Genomic DNA, 20305 nt, shown 5'->3' with positions numbered 1-20305 from the left:
AAAAAAAAAAACAACAAAACCATGGCTTTTGACAGAAAGTAGATGAAAATGGAAGATTTACTGCAGAGTGAAGCAAGCCAGACTATGAAGGATCGGCATTGTATGTCCCGACTTAATATATAACAAGTGTCCGCACTCTATGACTGAAACTGATTGACCAAAGGATATAGAAACACAGTATATAGATGTAAATACCAGATATAGTGTGTGTGAAAGAGTAGGGTCTGAGGAAGGACATTTAGAAGAAAAATAGGGAGGCAAAGCATTAATGGCACAAAGAAATGTGGTATTATCTGTTGAAGATATTTTGTAGTTTTATCAACTATACTAAGGAGAAATGTTCACCTGTTTAAATATCAATTTTGTAAGCCAAATAATAGTGTGATTGAATATATAAAAGAAAATAAGATAAAATAAATAAATAAATAAATAAATAAAAAGTATAGATAATCTAAAGTTCAATTCACTAATAAGCCAGTGCTCACAAGCCAGAAATGAATGCTTAGGTTTATATTTTTAAGTAGACACATTTAGAAAGCTTGAAAACACAAAACTAATGGTATAAATAACCCAAAAACTGAACCATCAGTTCCTGAGTAATTCAAGATATTCCAAATACGTAGCAGCTACTGGTTGGCAATCCAAAAGATAATTTTTATTCTGAGTAATTTCTTTACCCAAATCTTTTTTAAACAAATAAACTCACTAGAAAATATTTTCAAAATCTTTTTTCTTTAAAGCAGTAAAAACAAATTAGCAAGAAAAAATACATTGTAGATTTTGATCTCAGCACAGGATTTATCTTTATAAATAACCCAGAGTGCTATGTGGATGTGTGGCCAGAAATGATAAGATTATAGAATATCAACTAGAAACACAGTCACAATAGTGGAGTCTGAAGTGCAGATTTTTTTAGATTTGGCATATTTGAAATAGCTTTGTTATTATTATTGTTCTAGTATATTTTGAAAGTGGGAGCATGGGGCCAGGACAAGATAATACCTTCGCATTGAGGGACTTGGGTTTCCCAGCAATTTCCAATGTAGGAAACAAAGCTATGCAGTCCAATTACTTCTATTAAGAAATTACAATTGCTGGGAACCAGCAGTTAGCGTAATGGCTATGTCGCTGTTAGATTTGGCATATTTGAAATAGCTTTGTTATTATTATTGTTCTAGTATATTTTGAAAGTGGGAGCATGGGGCCAGGACAAGATAATACCTTCGCATTGAGGGACTTGGGTTTCCCAGCAATTTCCAATGTAGGAAACAAAGCTATGCAGTCCAATTACTTCTATTAAGAAATTACAATTGCTCAAATTTGAAAGATATTCCTCTCTTTAAAAGGAACATCTACTGAGTGTCCTTTAATAAAATAAAATTCATTATTTGAATATTGAGGAACTGGGATAAAGGTACATTTTTTATCAAGCTTATTTCTTTTCTTTTTTTTTTTCTTTTTTTTTTTTGAGAGAGATTTTTGCTGCAGGGTGCATGCACTTTCAAGAAAGACAGAAAGTGAGAAGTCACCCCCCAGGGAAGATAGCCACGCTGCAATCCCTTCTCCTCCATTCTTCTCTTGGGATCTTGGGCACGCAGGCACACACACCTGGCGTGCGTACACGCCACCAGGTCTGGGACTCAAACCACAGTTGACTACTTGGAAGTCCAGCAACATAGCCATTATGCCAACTGCTGGTGCCCAAGCTTAGCTCTTATAAGAGTGGTCCAGCAAGAGAATGAGAGAGAGAGAGAGAGAGAGAGAGAGAAGGCAAGGACCGAAAGGCTTCTCATGCTATGACCTACTCACAGCATGAACTGGCCCTGGATCACTGGCACGCATGTACCAGGAATGTTCAAGGGAGTTTTCTGGACACGAATCCTGAACATTCTCACACAGCCACACAGAGCCCTGCATTACCATTGCACCACTCTCTGGCCCAAGGGCTTGAGTTTTACATGCAATCTTCTTTGCACAGAGGCCATATATGAGAAGGTAGAGTTGACAGAAACACTGAACAAAATCTGAACTTCCTTCCAAGAACTCCCTGTGTAAATGTTCTGCATAAATGCAAAAAAAAAAATGGCAAGTGAAAATCTCTTGGGATATGACTAAAGAGTTCTATGGTCGAGATTTTCTGTACCAGAGAAACTGGTACAGAACTGCAGTTTGGTTGGAAACGGGGTGAGAAGGCACTGCACGTTGGAAAGACACATAAAATCAAGGAACTTGAGTTGTACTTATAAAGTCAATCAGCAGAACTTAGTCTTTAGTCTGGGGTTCTAGAACTGCCAGAAAGAAACTGATTCTGTGAGTATGGATGAGCCTATGCTTTGTGCATGAAGGCTAAAGGGAGGGAGTCTGGAGTGGGGATGGAGGCCATGGTCTCTTCAGTCTGTCAGATGGCATAATTCAGTGGTTAAGCAAGCCTGTTCCAGAAGAAGGCAATGCAAGTTCAAGGAGTGGAAACTTAAGTTTAGGATAAAAGCAACTGTTGGTTTTAATCTCGGAACAACATTTAACAGGATTTACTCTGTCTGTATGTATACATGGCCCCAAATGCAAAGAGAATAAGATACCCACTAGAAACACAAATTTAGAAATTCAAATTCTACCATCTCCCAACTGTGCGGCCTTGAGCACTCTGTTTCACTTTTGTCAGCCTCAGTTTCCTCTTCAATAAAATTCAAGATAATGAAAGTACCTAGTTTGTAGCTTCTTGTGAGGAGCAAGTGAGGTGAACATTTAACACTGACACCTTGGTAAGCTGTTCATCTCATTAGCTATTGCTGTTAAACTAGATCACAGATATACTTTGCATCATTATCCCGTAAATCTTTCCCTTAATTAAATACGATTTGCCAAGTCTTCAGAAAATTGCCGTCTGTCTGTCTTTCCCTCCTTCCCCTCCCTAGCAATTTTCTAATATTGCTTAGGTCACCTGGGAGGTCAATAAGGCCTCAGATCCTGGAACTGGAGTGTGTTCTGTAGTGTGTTCCCCTTACACCTTCTCAGAAGACCGTCTCTAATAATCCCACTAGACTGTCTTCAGGGATGACCTAAACCCAGTTAGTTGGCACTGCAGGTCACGACTGGAGAAATACATTGTAGAACTTTCTAGGACAGTTTCTAGAGGGCAATCTCTTTCCGTGGTTCTCTTTCACAGCTGTTGTTGTGAGGGTTGGGGAAGGTGGCCATCACCATGGGAGGGAGGAGAGGAGGGTGAGAACATTGTCCACCAGCATGAGCATAGACTGGCTTGATCCCAGCCTTAGGACAATGAAATCCAATCCTGACATTGGAGAGGCAAGCCAGGTAGGCAAGGGCATGAAGAAGGTACCATCTTATCTAGACCTCAGAAAGTTTTTCGCTTCATTCAGGTAATTTTGATAGGACTCCCTGTTCTATACCAGTGTTTCTCAAATAGGATTTTCAAGAGAATTCTGAGAAAGGCTATGGAACTCACCAGAAGCTTTTGCAAGACTTCCTTCCTGGAGCTGGGTCAGCACCTCCGTTGCTGTGTTTCTGGTACGTTCCTTCCTTCGTGCACTTCTGTCACCTCATCTCCGTTGCCCTCCTGGTTGGAGGAACATTCTTACCTAGGTAGTGGTGGTCCAGATGTTCACCAGGAATTTCAAAATCACCCTGGAAGAATGTGAGCTATGCTCCAGGGTCATTCTTTCCTCTCCTCCTGTCTTTTCTTTCTTTCTTTCTCCCCTTTCTTCCTTTCCATGTTTACTGACTGCCTGACTACCTGGTATATGCCTGGCACTAAGATCCTATTAATTATCTGGGTTTAGGCCAGACTTTTGAATTTGCAGATGGCAGCAAATATTGTTAAGTTGCTGACACCTTGAAAGGGAAAAGAATTTATGGATGTTTTGAATAAGTACACTTAATTAGAAAACTTGTGAAACAAGGTAAACCCATGTAAGTTTAGAGTTAAGATAGTATAGAGGCAAACAGCATATAGAGAGAGGAGTTAAACAAGACCGATAGAGCATAAATGGATCTGCAAAGCAAGTCGAATGTATGTGTCAAGCGGCTGCATTAACTCTGACCTCTGCGGGAGCTGTGGGAGATGGGAGGAAGGTGGAAATGGCGCTTTGGGGAAGTGACTTGAGGCAGACATCTTTAGGAACTGCTGATGAACAGCACTATGCATGGACTCCCTGGAGGTTTCCAAGCCTGTGGCTAGCAAACAGGCATAGCCACAGCAGAGTGGGATAAATTGATTCCTAGCTGTGAATCACTCTGTGTTAAGAAGGAGGATTTTTCTGACATCTATTTCCAAGCAGTTCAACCAGACAGTCTTTCTCAAGAGGGCACTGGACGATGATGCCACTGTGGCCCACACTTTATTTACTTTTTGTATTTTCCAAAGGGCTATCTGAACTAAAAGTGGCTCATGGTCCCTGGAAACTCTGAGAAGTGTCTTGACATCTTCGGAATCTGATGGGTTGTGAAAGGGTCTGGCTCTGTTTGCAATACAAACTGGTAGTTTTTAATGTCAAAGCATAGCCCTACTAACTTTCCATCTTCTAACAAATGCCTCTCAAACTCAGAGCAAAAGCAATTGAAACCCCTTGGATACCTGGATATTTTGCATAAAATCAATTTGAAGCCCAGCCTAGCAGAGCAGTTGATAGGATACAGGACTGCAGAACTGGAAACCACGTGGCAGACCACAGGTTTGGAGCCCCAGGTCAGGCTGCAAACTTGCCTGGCACACGCGTGTGTGCCCAAGACCCTGACAAGCTAGACAGCTGGAAGAGGAAAATTGCAGGATGATGAGACCCTGTTGAAGTGCCTCTCTCATTCTCTGTCATGTTATCACATACACTATTCTAAATAAAATAAACTTTAAAAATTTTAAGAAGATGAATATAAAATGAATTTGGTTTTATTTGTCAAATTCTGTTCACATTGGATTTTGAGTTCACAGCTGTAATGCTTTGAAGAGTATTTTAAAGTTCTCAATTTTTTTTTTCCTCATAGCCCACTTTTTTTTTTTTCTTGATGACACCTAATATCTTCCAGCCCTGGTCTTTCAGGTCCATGTTCATCTCTGTGACTGACCCCATAATATTTACTTATAACCTTCATAAAAATACCCTGCATGCCAAAATCTGTTAGCTGCAGGAAGATGATAAAATATAAAAATATTTAATCAGCCAGTGGGAATTCCCTTCCATGTAAAATCAAAGGCTCTCTCAGGGCCGCACAGTGACCTTGGAAGGCCTGCAGATTCTACCTCGCTGAGCAACAGCAGGAGGGAATACCTTTAGAAAGGCTGCTCCGTTCAGGGCCCCTTCATGCCCTTCAGAAAACACAGCCCTCGGGCAATACTTGGCTTCACTGTCAGGGACCAGGCTCAGGCATGTCCAGGCATGGTGTGGCTTTTCCAGAGGGGATTTTATAACTTGTCATGTTTCTCCCAGGGAATCCCTCCATGTGACAACCACTCTGTTCCTCTTCTTCCTCACCCCAGGACCCCGTCTATTTCTCTGAAAGAAGCACCATGGCAGGAGTTAGGGGTGGGGAACTCTAAAGAAGTTATGAAAGAAAAATGATACAGGAAGTGATATGGTAGGAAAAACATCCGGGAAAGAAGCTCTGGGTCCAGTCCGACGCTGCTGAAGCAGATGTTGAGCAAGTTATTGCATATCCTTGGAAGAGTTATGAAAGAAAAATGATACAGGAAGTGATGTGGTGGGAAAAACATCCGGGAAAGAAGCTCTGGGTTCAGTCCGACGCTGCTGAAGCAGCTGTTGAGCAAGTTATTGCATATCCCTGGAGATCGGACCACCTCATGGTTTTTAGTCCTAGTGATTTGCAGATGTCCTTCTAGGTTAGAAAGGGGGATCACAAGGAGCAGTGGATGTTGAGGCGCCCATCCACCCCCATCATTCTCATGTCAGTCAGTTCTACCCTCATTGATTCTGTATTTTAGATGACACCGCAAAACTTAAGTCACAAAAACTGTCTTGCTGTTAAAAAGTTTAAAAACCTTAGGGGCTGGCAAGTGGCATGGTAGTTGGGATGCTGGACTCCCACATGGCCAACTATGGTTCAAGTCTTGAACCTGGTAACTTACTTTCTTAGGTTTCCTCTCTCTCTCGCTCTGGTCAAATTAAAAAATAATGCTAATAAATAAAATTAAATAATTTTAAAAGGAAAACAAAATTTACAAACCTTACTGGACCAATGAGAAATTCTCACGCCACCTGAACCTAATTTGAGGTTAATGATATCCCAGAATCCAATTTCTTGTACTTTGGCATTCCCCAGTAAAAGCTAGTCAAAACTGGTACATTACTGCCTAGCTTCCACCAAGGACCTTCATATGCATCAGGACAGGTGGCATGATTTAACATGCCCTGATTTTGCAAAAGAGGGTAAAATTGCAGAAGCTGCAACCTCCCTTTTTGAGTAACTTTGTATTAGGATAGAACCAAAGCAGTGTACTCGTGTCCCTACTGTTTGCCCAAGTTTTTTTCTTTTTCTTTTTAAAACTAATCATGTCTTTGAACCATTTCCCTTCCTAGGACTCAAGCAACTTACCGGTATTGTAATGGGACACACACAAGTGATGGGCACCATACCTCAGAACTACTTGGCCTGTTTCTGTGATGCTTTGCTATTAGGCCAAGCGCGTCCTTAGATACTCTTTCCAAGATGGCTGCTTAGGGCTTCATGCAAACAGATTCCTGAGATGTCTACCAGATGAACTCATAAATTCCAGCAGTGCATGCCTCCAGCCTAGGGACATGTATCATACCTTCCTCTTTTGTTTCCAAGTTCTTATTTTAAGCCACAACACAATGATGTAAAATCATTCCATTGTTGAATCGTTTTGTCATTCAATTTCCATCTATAATGCTAATGTCCTCAATTTCATCCTTGATTCAGTTTGGTGTCAATGAGATAATATTGACTCAAAATTCTATTACAAATTCAAATCAAAAGTGACAAAAACAAGGTTCTGCTGGGCAAAGCCTAAGAGACTTTGCAGTTCAGCTGCTCAGTGTATCTGTAGTCCTACCACCAAAAATGGTCTTCATTAATATTTTGTTGTATGTTCTTCCATATCTTCTCTCTGTGAATACAATATGTTTAAAGCAGTAAGATCACATGAAGTTTTGTAATCTCCTCTTTGGACTTTAAACCACATAGTATCAACATTTTCCCATGTTAATTAATGTTCTTCTACAATAGAATTTGTAATGAATAAAAGTTAATTTATTTAACTCAATTCTCTACAGCTGGAATCGTGCAATGTTTCAATTTTTTACAAGCAAAAATCCTGAGATGAATATATTTACACCTTCATCTTAATTTTTATAGTTGAAATTCAAATATCAAAGGGAATGTTTTTAATAAATATTAAATATTTTAATGAAAAGTTTATTGCCAATTTTTCTCTAGATAGACAAATCTATATTTCTACCACCATCTTTGTATATTCTCTAGCCAACAGTAGATGTTATCATTTTTAATATTTACCAATAGGTAAAGGAGTAATAGTGTCTTATTCTTGCTTTTAATTGGAAATTCTTTGCATTGTAGTAAGAGTAACATTGTGTCAAGTAGTATTGGCTATCTATATTTATTCTTTGAGTAGCACTTTTTTATGTTCTTTGTCATTTTCCTTTTGGTATATTCATTTATTTATTATTTATTTTTAAAAGTTCATTTTATATTAAATACCTTAATCTTTTATCTGGTATATATATGCAAGAAATATGTTTGCCAATGTTTTAAGCCTAAAGTATTGTTTAGGATACATATGCTAAAAATGACGAAAACTAATGAACTTTTTTTAATGGTAATTGGTTTTGGTATCACACTTAGAAAGTAGTTCCTCAATCCCAGTATTATATAATTGTTGCTTTTCCCCCCTAAAGATCTGTGTTGTTTTCATTTCACATTGAAACTATTAATTAACCTGGAATTTTATATTGGAATAATTTGTGAGATGGACTTTTGTCCTCTAATATAAATATTCAGTCTATTTGCAAACTATTTCAGTTCTTTCACAGCCCCTTTTATATATAGTTAATGCTACATAAATGGAGTATTTTAGCACAGATATTTGTTTGCTCTCTAAAACTGGACTCAACTTTAATCTGGTCAAACTGTTCAGAAATGCAATGCAATTGAAAATGTTAAACCCCTTTGTGTTTTTGTAATTAAAATATAAATTTTGATTATTTGACCAGTCATATCCTAATCGTTCATAGCATCTAAACTAAATTATAATTTATTATGTCAAAAATATCACTGTTGGGGAACCAGCAGTTGGTGTAGTGGCTATGTTGCTGGACAACCATATAGTTGACTGTGGTTCAAGTCCCGGACCCAGTGGCTTAAACTCACATTGGGTGCATGTACATGCATGCCCAGGATCCTGAGAGGAGAATGGAGGAGTAGGGATTGCAGTGTGGCCATTCCCCCTGGAGGATGATTTCTCACTTTCTGTCTCTTTCTGGTGAGCATACATGCCCTGTAGCAAAAATCTCTCCAAAAAAAAAATACTGTTGGTTATTAGGAGTGAAGTTTCTCACTTAGGGTTCTTTTCTCAGATCTCATTTCTGTTTAAACTCTATAGTCTCCACTGTGTGAATACCTCACTGCTGCCTATGAATCTTCTTTTAAAGTAAACCATGTGGCTACAACTTCCTCTCTCACCAACTATCTCAGTTCTGTCGTTCAAACTACTATGAAAATCCTACTTTTCTCTCGAAGATGTTACAGATTGCAGAGATCAAAGCCAAGGACACGTTTCTTTTCTCATGTGTCTCTGTTGCCACTGCTGCCACCTTGGGTAAATTTCAATCACCTCCCATATGTATGGAACTAAAAATTTTGTTTCAAATATATTTTATTTTTAGAAAGCTTTTAGATTAATGGAGAAATTGAGAAGATAGCCTAGGAAATTCCCATATAAAGTTTGTTTATTAAGCAAGAATTTCAATAACTCTTAAATGCCAGTTTTACTTTATCGTTTTACTTCAGTAGACATTAGTATGTTTTTGTGTTTTGTTTTGTTTCTCCTTTTGATATTTTTGCTACAGAGTGTGTGTTCTCACCAGAGAAACAGGGGATGGCCATGCCACAATCCCTTCTCCTCCATTCTCTTCTTGGGATTTTGGGTGCACACACACATGTGTCTGGCATGAGTTTCAAGTCGCCAGGTCCGGGACTAGAACCACAGTCTACCATGTGGGAGTTTAGAAACTTAACCACTACACCATCTATTGGTCCCCATCATTAGTATGGTTTTAATTTTTGTAAATTTTCAGGCTGGCCTCCTTTTAATATTAGTTCCTAGGAATTATAAAACACTTTCTTCTCTCTTTCTTTCTTCTTACTTTTTATTTTTTTCTGTAGAGCTTGTGTGCTTACCAGAGAGAGAGAGAAATGAGAAATTACCCCCCATGGGAGATGGCCATGCAGCAATCCCTTTTCCTCCACTCTCATCTCAGGATTTTATGCATGCATATACATGTGCCCAGTGTGGGTTTTTCAAGCCATGGGGTCCAGGACTTGGGTTATGAAGTCAGCCATGTGGAATCCAATGCTTTAACCATCACACTGCCTGTTGGCCCCGAGTTTTCTAATAGCCACTACTTTTTTTAAAAAAAGAGGTTTTGGCCTTAGGGCACATGTGCTTGTTGGAGACAGACAGAGATAATGAGAAGGAAAGGGAGAAATCACTCCTCAGGGGTATGGTCATGCCACAATCCTTTATCCCCCTTTATCCTTTGAGATCTTTGGTGCACACGCACACACACACACACACACACACACACTTGGCTTGATTTTCAAGCCACTGGGTCTGGGACTCCAGCTGCCATTGGCTGTGTGGGATTCCAGCAATGAAACCACTACAGCATTTGCTGGCCTTAGCAACACATTTTTAATTAACATACAAAGGTCTTCATGGTTTTTAATGAGGATGATAATGTGATAATTATTATATTTCTGCTCTTAAAAGATAGTCTTAAGGTAATGATACAGACATTTTATTTATTTTTTAAATTTTATTTATTTCTTCCATGAATTATATATATTTATTTCTTCTAGGAATTTTATATATATGAGAGAGAGAGAGAGAGAAAGGTAGACTGTACCAACAGCAGGGTCTCAATGCTGTGATTTACCCCAGCTTTAGCCGACCCCCGGTTTTGGGTAAGCACAAATCTAGTATACATAGGGAAGTCTCTGGTCTTGAATGGGGAACCTTCCCATGTGAAATTGCTTGACAGATCATAGTGTTTTAGTGCCGCACTATCATTTGGCCCTCCAGAAATTTTACTTGCTGTTTATTTGGATACTTTTTTTATTCTCTCTCTCTCTTTTTTTTTTTTTTTGGAAAGGTTTTTGCTATTGGACGCATGCGCTCACCAGACAAAGAGAGACAGAGAGACAGAAAGCAAGAAATCACCCCCCAGGGGGGATGGCCATGCTGCAACCCCTTCTCCTCCCTTCTCCTCTCAGGATCTTGGGCACGCACGCACACGCGTCCAGAGTGAGTTTAAGCCACCGGGTCTGGGACTCAAACCACGGTCAACTAAGTGGGAGTCCAGTGACATAGCCATTATACTAACTGCTGGTCTCAGTTTTTTTATTCACACAATTCTATTCCTCTTATCTTAAATATCAAGAGATTCCTTTGGCCCCCTTTGTTTCCTTTTCATCCATTTTTGGATACTGCGTTTTTAAAAAGATCCTGGTGCTGAAACTTCATGTGTATTATTAATTTTCATAGTGGCATAATATTTTTCTAAGTAATTATTTCTTCTTATTAGGCTTACATTTTATTTGAAGGCCAACTTATGGATACCTTTGACATGGATACATTCATTTATATGTCCACCAATGATGCCTAAATCTGTCACCAGCTTTGAAGGTAACTCGGAAACAAACAGCATATTTGAGTAGCCTAAATTGTTTATTTCAAAACGCACAATTTGAAAAGTCTGAGATGCATGTTAAATTTAATTTTGTATCAGATGATCTAATTTATCTTATCTTGTTATGTGTTCTAGAGTTTTTATTTTCTCTAGGGTTTTTATTTTCTCTAGAGTTTTTATTTTGTCCTCCAGTTCACATTTTAAACAAATACACATAGAAGCTATTTAATGTTTTTCCCAGTCTGGAAAGACTTCTGGGTTAATTTCAAAATGATTATTTGTAATAGTGGCCCCCAAAATAGCTCAGTATGATGAAGAGTAACTTTTTTAGTCATTGTTCTAATTGTTATTGTAGAAGTGTGATTTTTTAGAAAGAAGAAAAAAGAAAGAAAAATGAAAACCTACTGGTACTGTGAATGCTCATGTGGCTGAAGCATTTGAGTATACTTGCTTCCAGAATAAGATCTGACCTATGTGTTCATGGTCATCAAAGAACCCAGGGAAGTAAGGGAGAGCATAACCTAGGTTGGGTGGCATCTGATTCTTCACTGAGATTAAGTGCTCCCTATCCACCATATTTCCAAAGATATGAGAATTAGAGGGATACTTCAGACAGGAAATAACATTTTAGTGCACCCTAAGACTGACTCACTCACTTGAAAATGTAAAGCTATAATAAATCTATTGCTGGGCATTGGGTGAATTGATGTAATGTGGCCAGGTTCCAAAGAACGCCAACATCTGTCATCAAAGCCACATGGCTAGACATGACTTAGAATTATGAGTAAAGGAATCCAGCATCACTTACTAGATGTAAATCCCATGAAATTAGAGTTCCGTGAACTCAGAGATCAAGTACATGCAGGCTTGTTCACTGCCAATTCACTGACCCTTTCATTCATTCAATCAGCATTCACTGACCACCTGCTAAATGCCAGGAACTGTTCTAGGTGCTGGAATACAGCCCTGAAAAAAAAAAAAAAAACAGAAAGAGGCCCTGCCTTGTGAAGTGTAGCATCTAGTGACAAGATAGACAATGTACATGCCATATAACAGTGCTCAATAAAACAGAATTATTTACCTATTAAATAATGAACCGTATTCAAGCAGCAACTATTTATTTCAGGAAACCCAAATATAATGGAATAAAAGGCTAGAGACAAGAGCTTTGAAAATCACAGAAATTATCATAACAGGTAGAAATAAGGCATCCGTAAAGGCATCTGTAAAGAAAATTTCCTTCTGAACTAGGTGTGAAGTATATTGCTCCTGAAGGAGGTCATGATCTATCATTAATCTATCTTCTTTCTGGCTGGCTGTCTAGAACTGTCTATATATGTATCTGAAATATATACATATTCAGATAGACTGAATAATGCTCCCTCCCTAAAGATACCCATCTCCTAACCCCTAGTATCTGTGAATGTAAACCAATATGGTGAATAAAAGACTGTAGGTGTAATTAAGTAAGGATTTTGGCATGGTACAACTAACCTCAATGTCTAGTTGGGGCCTAGACAATGCAATCTTAAGTCTTCCTCTAGGAGGGAGCAGAGGAAGATTAGACCACAGAAGAAGGCAGTGTGACCACAGACATGGTGATTGGAGAGACTTGGCCACAGCGAAGGAATGACAGCAACCATCAGAAGCTGGGAAAAGCAAGGAACAGATTCTCCCCTAGAGTCTCGGAGAGAACAGGGCCCTACTGTTTCCTACAGCTTTATTTCGACCTAGTGAACCTAATTTCAAACTTCAGGCCTCCAGAACTATGAGAGAATAAGTATTTTAAGCCAACAAGTTTGTAATTTGTGTTGATCTGTTATGGCAGGTACAGGTGACTAATATACACACATAAACGTACACACACAATTAGCAAGTGTGTGACTAATATTTCTATTTATCTGCTATATTTTCTTTCTATATATCTTACAATACCTAATCTTCAAAACAGAACTTTGATTCTCATCTCTAAACCACCCTCTCTCTCTCCCCATCTTTCTTATCTTCAACAACGTCACAACCATCTCCCAGTTCTTCACAACAAGAAACTGGGAATATCTCTACTTTGAACATCCCTGCTTTAATTCTAATTCCAAATAAGCATCAATATAACTTTACCTCCAAAATACATTCTAAATCTACCCACTGCTGGAGCACCACTGCCGTCACTTTAGGCTCAGCCTTCATAGCCTCTTGTGCTGAGTACTAAAATAGCCTTCGAACTGATCTCCCATTTCTTATTTTTTCCTCTGCAATCATCTGTTTCCCACAAAGCAGTTAGAACTTTAAGAAGTCTAAATCAGATTAAATTGCTCCCTGCTTAAACCTCCAATGCCCCCTCCCAAGGCCCTGTTCTTAAATCATCTGCTTCCTCATGACCCAAGGCCCACATGACCTGCCACTGGAAAACTTTTCCCTCCCTCACTATATTCCAGCCCCACTGTCTCTCTATTCCCCCAGCAAGCCCAGCTCATTTGGACTGCAGAGTCCTTGCAGGGTTCTTTTCTCTGCCTGGATCACCCTTTTCTGGCTTTGCACAGCTGGCTCCTTGTCATCCTTCATAAATGAGCTCCAACGTCATCTTAGAAAACTAATGCGAGGACCAGCAGGTGGCGTAATGGCTATGTCGACTGCAGTTCGAGTCCTGGACCTGGTGGCTTAAACTCACGCCAGGTGCATGTGCGTGCGTGCCCAAGATCCCAAGAGAAGAATGGAGAAGGGATTGTGGCACAGCCATGGGTGATGTCTTGCTTTCTGTCTCTCTGTTTCTCTCTGTCTTTCTGGCAAGTGCACAGGCCCTATAGCAAAAACCTCTCAAAAGAATGAAAGGAAGGAAGGAAGGAAGGAAGGAAGGAAGGAAGGAAGGAAGAAAAAAAACCTCTAATATGACCACCTTACTTGAAAGGACATAATCAATACCTCTCAGATGTGAAGGAAGGAAGGAAGGAAGAAAAAAAAAACTCTAATATGACCACCTTACTTGAAAGGACATAATCAATACCTCTCAGATGTCTTAGACATTTTAATGGGAGGGGCACATTCAAGGCTTCCCACCTGCCTGAGGCATTTTCTTCTCCTTCTCCTTCTTTTTCTTCTTCTTGTTTTTCAGGACTCAAACATTTTAATGGGAGGGGCACATTCAAGGCTTCCCACCTGCCTGAGGCATTTTCTTCTCCTTCTCCTCCTTCTCCTTCTTTTTCTTCTTCTTCTTCTTTTTTTAGGACTCAACCCTTGGATATGTGCTATTATCTTGGCTCTGATGGAGGGATGTCAAGGTCTCTGGGAACCCTGGTGTACCCTTGGCAGGGTAGGGTGGGAGAAAGGCCCAAAGGATCACACCCTGTCTAGCTGGTCTGGTGGGAGGGGACATGCCCCAATGGGGAATTCCCTGGTATCAGAGAAAGATTTCCACCTTAAAGGGAGGGAGAAAGGGGAGCTGCTTGGTTTAACTGCAGGTGGATGACTCACCCACAGATGACAACTGAGCAACTCAGATGTAAAATACCACCTGAATCCTGCTTAGGATCTCCTTAATCACCCCACACTAAATCCCTTTCCTTCAAAAGTCCCTAGTCCCTACCCTTTGGCGATGCACGTGGCTGCATCTCCCCTTTCTTCCCTTGGAAAGTGAATAATGAACTTTTCTACCCACTTCCTCTTAGTCTGTGAATCTTTCACAGCCTGTGACACGGATCACCCTGACCCTACTGAAAGCAACCAATCACTGCTTCTCCATTTCTTTGTCATGCCACCTTTTTTGTTTTCTTCAGAACTTTTTTTTATTGTTTATTTAGTATCTATTGCTTGTCTCTCCCCTACCCCTTCTCACTAGAATGTAAGCTTCTAGAAAGCCAGGGGTGCCATCTGTCATGTCCAACACTGTTTCCTCCTCACCTAGAACAATGGTTTCTTGTAGTAGATGCTCAACAGACGTTTGTTAAATAAATGAATACCGTATATGAGTGATTGGAACACAAGGTTGCCTTAAAAGAAAAACTTATTCAGATCAAAGCTTAAAGAGATAAAAGATTAATTCACAGCATTGGCAGTGCTGCCAATCTAAAGTTATTTGGCTTACAAACTGTTTAGCAACTCTTTGACATTCCTTAGAGAACTTCAGTAGAGAAAGGGGACTGAGATAGGCCCACTTTCCCCAGAAGTCCTCCTAGTCTCATCTGTTTTCTTAAGTATACAACAACCACAAGAGAACAAGAAGTTTGAGGATGAGAAAATCAAGGAGCAGGAAGAAGATAAGGAGGAGAGAGAAATGTATGCTCTTTCTCTATATTCCTGATTTTCTATAAAATTTCTTTTGAGAAATTTCTATCTGACTTCTTAGCTGAAGAATGAGAAAGTGATTTTCTATAAAATTTCTTTTGAGAAATTTTGATCTGACTTCTCAGCTGAAGAATGACAAAGATGTTCAGCACAATGGACATCTAAGTAGAGAACTCAGCAGGTAACCTAGGGACCAATTGTTTGGTAGCAGCTGAGATAAAAAGAACAGGGAACCAAAGGGATAGTAAAGAATTTGTGATTTTTTTTTTTTTTAATTTGCCAGAGGGCAGGTGCACTGGCTGAGGGGAGGCTGAGACCACAAGAAACAGAAAGGGAAAGTGACAAAGTACCCCACCCGCCAGGGGAAATCATCATACTGCAATTGCTTCTCCTCATGTCTCTCTCCTTTCAGGATTTGGGACACATGGACACACGTGTCCAGCATGTTTCTCAAGTCACTGGGTCAAGGACTTAAATCATGCAGTCATGTGGGATCCAACCACCTTAAATACTGTGCCATGGGCTGACCCAAGAATCTGTGATTTTGATAATCCACTTAAACCAGGGGATCAGCAGTTAGCATAATGGCTATGTCACTGGACTCCCACATAGTCAACTGCGGTTCAAGTCCCGGACCTGGTGGCTTAAACTCACACGGGGCGCATGTGTGTGCGTGCCCAGGATCCTGAGAGGAGAATGGAGGAGAAGGAATTGTGGCGTGACCATCCCCCCTGGGGGGTGATTTCTCACTTTCTGTCTCTCTGTCTCTCTCTGTCTGTCTGGCGAGCGCACGTGCCCTATAGCAAAAACCTCTCCAAAAAAAAAAAAGAAACCAGGGTAAATATATTCAATTGTTCTCCCTTCCTTCTCTCAGAAAATTCCACACTGTATCTGGTTTAATGTTCAAGCTAGAAATAAAAATATCCCAATTGAACTGAATTAATCAAAACCAATGTGTATCCTCATAACAGGAAATTTAGCTGTAGAGCAGCTCCTGAGTTAGCTATTTCAAAGACTCTTATTATTATCAGGAACTTTCCTCCTGTCACTTCCCTTGGCCATCTACAGCACAGGCTGTCTTCAGGCGAGCTCCGTTTCTGGGCAGCAACAGCTGCAGGCATCTCATCCAGACCTCCCAAAGTCTATCAGCAGAAGAGTGGCTATCCTTTCTGTGCATCTGTCTTTTGTCAGTGAGGAAGACTCTCTCAAAATGTCTCCATCAGATTTCTCACATTTTCTTAAGCCAGAAATGACCTCTTTTGAACAAATAATCAGCACTAGTACTATTTAATTGCTTAATATTACACTAGATTTATCCTTGAAGTATGTATAGAACCTGTGTCCTGAAATACGGATACCTGAACAAAATCAGAGCATTGCAAATGGCAAAATGGTTAGATTTGAGTCCTGGACCCCACAGTCTAAAACTCAAATCGAATGTGTGTGCATGCATGCCCAAAATCCCAAGAGGAGAATGAAGGAGAAGGGATTGTGGCGTGGTCATCTCCCTGAAGGGTGATTTCTCACTTTCTGTCTCTCTTTGTCTCTCCAGCGAGTGCACGTGCTCTTTATCAAAAATCTCTCTTTCTCTCTCTCTCAAAAGAAAGAGCATTGCTAACAAGAAACAGGGAAATATATTTTGAGTTGGCAAGTGACAGGACTTGTCATACAACCATCCTGATGTCTTTTGCAGTTCTTAACTGTCCTCATTTCTGCCTAACAAAAGATGAAGCTGATATTCCTCTTCCTTGAGGAGGTACTTGATACATGCATCTAGTTTAGGGGAGCAGTAGAGGTTGAAGCTATAAATTTGGAAACCCTTCATATGAAGATGGCATTTAAAGTGATAAGACTGGGGAACCAGCTGTTAGCACAATGGCTATGTCGCTGGACTCCCATGTAGTCGACCGCGGTTCGCATCCCAGATCTGGTGTCTTAAAACTCACGCCGGGCGCGTGTGTGTGCGTGCCCAAGATCCCGAGAGGAGAATGGAGGAGAAGGGATTGCGGCATGACCATCCCCCCTGGGGGATGATTTCTCGCTTTCTGTCTCTCTGTCTGTCTCTGTCTATCTGGCGAGCGCCCGCGCCCTATAGCAAAAACCTCTTTAAAAAAAAGTGATAACATTGGATTATATGACCCATGAGTGTGAAAGAGAAGAGTTCCAACACTTGGAGCTTGGGACATGCCAAAGTTTAGAGGTCAGAGATATAAAGCGAAACATCATTGGAGACTAAAAAGGAGAAACTTAGGAGTATGGAATCTTGGAAGTCAAATGAAGAATTATTAATAGATTCAAAGAGAAGGTAGTGATTGATTACATCACTTAAAGTTTAAATACTATAATTAAGTTTTAACTATTGGATTTAGCAATATTCTTCCCTGGCCATTAAATAAAGAGATGAGAACAAAAATATGACCAGGGTAAACACAAGAAAGAATGAGAGGAAAGAATTAGGAGTCCTCAAATGTAGTCAACACCATTAAATAGCTCTGCTGAAATGGGTAGTGGAGAAATGGCCCAGCAGATGGGACAAATACCATCTGAAAGAAATCATTCATAAGGTGGGGGGTGGAAATGACTATGCAAAAAAGAGAAGAGAGAATCAGTGGACAAAATACCCTTAAGTAGAACCTAGGGAATGAAATTTCTATTTCATGTACAAGTGCCAGGCTTGACTTGTCAAGGAACCAGGGTGGTATACTCATAGTTAACAGAAAAGAAAATAGAATATCAGTGCCATGTGCAGAGTCAGATATGATATGACCTCTTACAGAATTTCGATTCTGAGTGCTTTAATTTTATCAAATAGGAAGCAAGATATTAACTGAGAGAAAGGATGAGTGGAATAATGAGAGGTTTGATTATAAATCAATAAGTAATATAAGAACCTTTAGAAACCATTTATACATAGTGACTATATCTCAGTCCTTTCCTCTGAGTTTCTTGCCTATACTACTTAGTTAGCATCTTTGAACAAGATGTTCGTATTTATATTGGTACTTTTTCATAGTAGTACTCTTAATTTCCTTTCCTTAAAAAATTTTTTTTCTCTCCAGTTTTCCCTTTTTCAATAAAGGACATCATTATTTATCTAGTTGTATAAGACAGAAATCTAGAAGTCAGTGCTATATTGTTCCCTTTATCAACTCCCAAATTCAATTCAAAAAACAAATACCAATTTCTCCTCCAGAACATAGTCTGAATATTTCTACCGCTCCTCTTCCTACTGCTGCTACCATCTCACACCTGGACTGTTACAATAATGACTTAACTAGTCTGACATGTTCAGTGAGCCTTGGCTTCAACTTATAGGACACTCCATTCAAAAGGCTTATACAGTGAGGTTATTTAATTATCTAACATAACAACAACAAATCCATACAGTGAGCAGCCTTAATATTTCCAACTCGGTTCAAATATGCCATAGAAGACTGAATTTCCTTCTTTCTTTCTACATTGTTTCCATGGGACTTAAAGAACTATGGGAAAACCAAATGAAATTCATGCTACTTGCTGTGCAATGGTTCTTTGTCTCTGACCCAGGATTCTCATGTCTTCTGACAACATCCATGAAACCATGGCTGATTAACTTGTTAGCTTACAAGTAGGGTAAGACCTCAGACTCTGCATAGTTTATGACCCTTAGAATCCCTGTGGCCATACTTGTTGTTATACCCACAATTATTCCTTATGAAATCATGAATCATTAATGCTAGCAAAGTACTCAGACCATGGATTCTCTGCAGCCAGACCCTGTCCACATCTGAGAGACAGAACTTTCTCCCATGATCCAAATATAGTCACCACCTTCCAACACCTGCCGAATATTTCCAGGCAGGTCAAGTTCCAGATCAATCCTCAATCTTCTCCATGATAACGTTTTGTTAATCTAATACATTATAACCAATTTATTAACAATGCTAAAAATGAGGATTCTCTTTCATACAAATATCAGCACTAGGTAATCAAAGGCCCTAATTTGAATCTTTATTACTGTGGGTTCATTAAGGAAAATTGATAGCCCTCTCTGACCTATAGCCCTCTGGTTTGTCAAATATTTGTGAATTGCAATAGGACCAAGATGAACATAAAGCCAGGGCTGGCCTCTGAAGTTGCTCAGGGAACTTGAAAAAGCAGCTCAGTACAGCAACGGTAATTGAATTAAGAGGAGGGAAGGAACATCCCATCACTACATTGCCAGACATTCCAGACACTGAGCAGAGATTTCCAGACTAGAGGGAATGGATGTCACACAATTGGCCATGCCATTATCATGTGAGAGCATTTGTGTGCAAATTACTTAATAATTAGCACTGGAGAAGTGATAGCTTCTATAGTCATTAAGGTTACAGGTCTAATTGCAATTCTCACCTCTCAGAGTTTACTTTACATCTAATAGTAATACTCACTAAAGAGCTAATGAATATATTAATTAATTATAAATACAAAATAGTGGTTCACCTTTGACTTCATTTTATGAATTACACAGCATTTTTCACATTAGGTCATATTAGTAGTTATCCTCACAGCAATTATTTGAGACAACTGTAAGGGGTAGACTTTAAAAAGTTTATAGAAAATATGTATTCTCAAAAAAACTATGCATCGGTTTTAAAATTCTTTTTGCACCAAAATAAACTTGTACTTTGATTCCATTTTTTTCCACACATTTTTTAAGTCCCCTCATATTCTCAACTCCATTTTATAACTTAAAAAAAAATCAAGGTTCAGTTCCTTCCGCGTGGTCACTGGGGAGAACCTGCCACTGTGCTGACCGTGCTCTGCCGGACACGGTGTCCATGGAGGTATTGCAGGACACAAGAGAAATTAAGACTTTCTACTGATAATTGAGCCTCCAGCAAACAAGCTAGCGCGATCACAACAGAACGGCAACAAGATTCTAGTTCACCTCTGTCTGCTTGCTCCTGAACATTCAGACTGAACTTCAAGAATTTGAAAGAAACACACCATCCATCAGATGACAAGAAATCACCTCCAGATCACGAGAAATATGGGAAAACGAGAAAATGCCTCTCCTCCAAGGGAAAAGAGTAACTCTTCTTCATCCACAAGCAGTTCGGTGAAAATCATGGAAATATCTGATA

This window comes from Tupaia chinensis, unplaced genomic scaffold, assembly GCF_000334495.1.
Source record: "Tupaia chinensis unplaced genomic scaffold, TupChi_1.0 Scaffold000402_1, whole genome shotgun sequence".
NCBI classification, from domain to species: domain Eukaryota; kingdom Metazoa; phylum Chordata; class Mammalia; order Scandentia; family Tupaiidae; genus Tupaia; species Tupaia belangeri.
Note: the sequence above shows the minus strand (reverse complement) of the source record.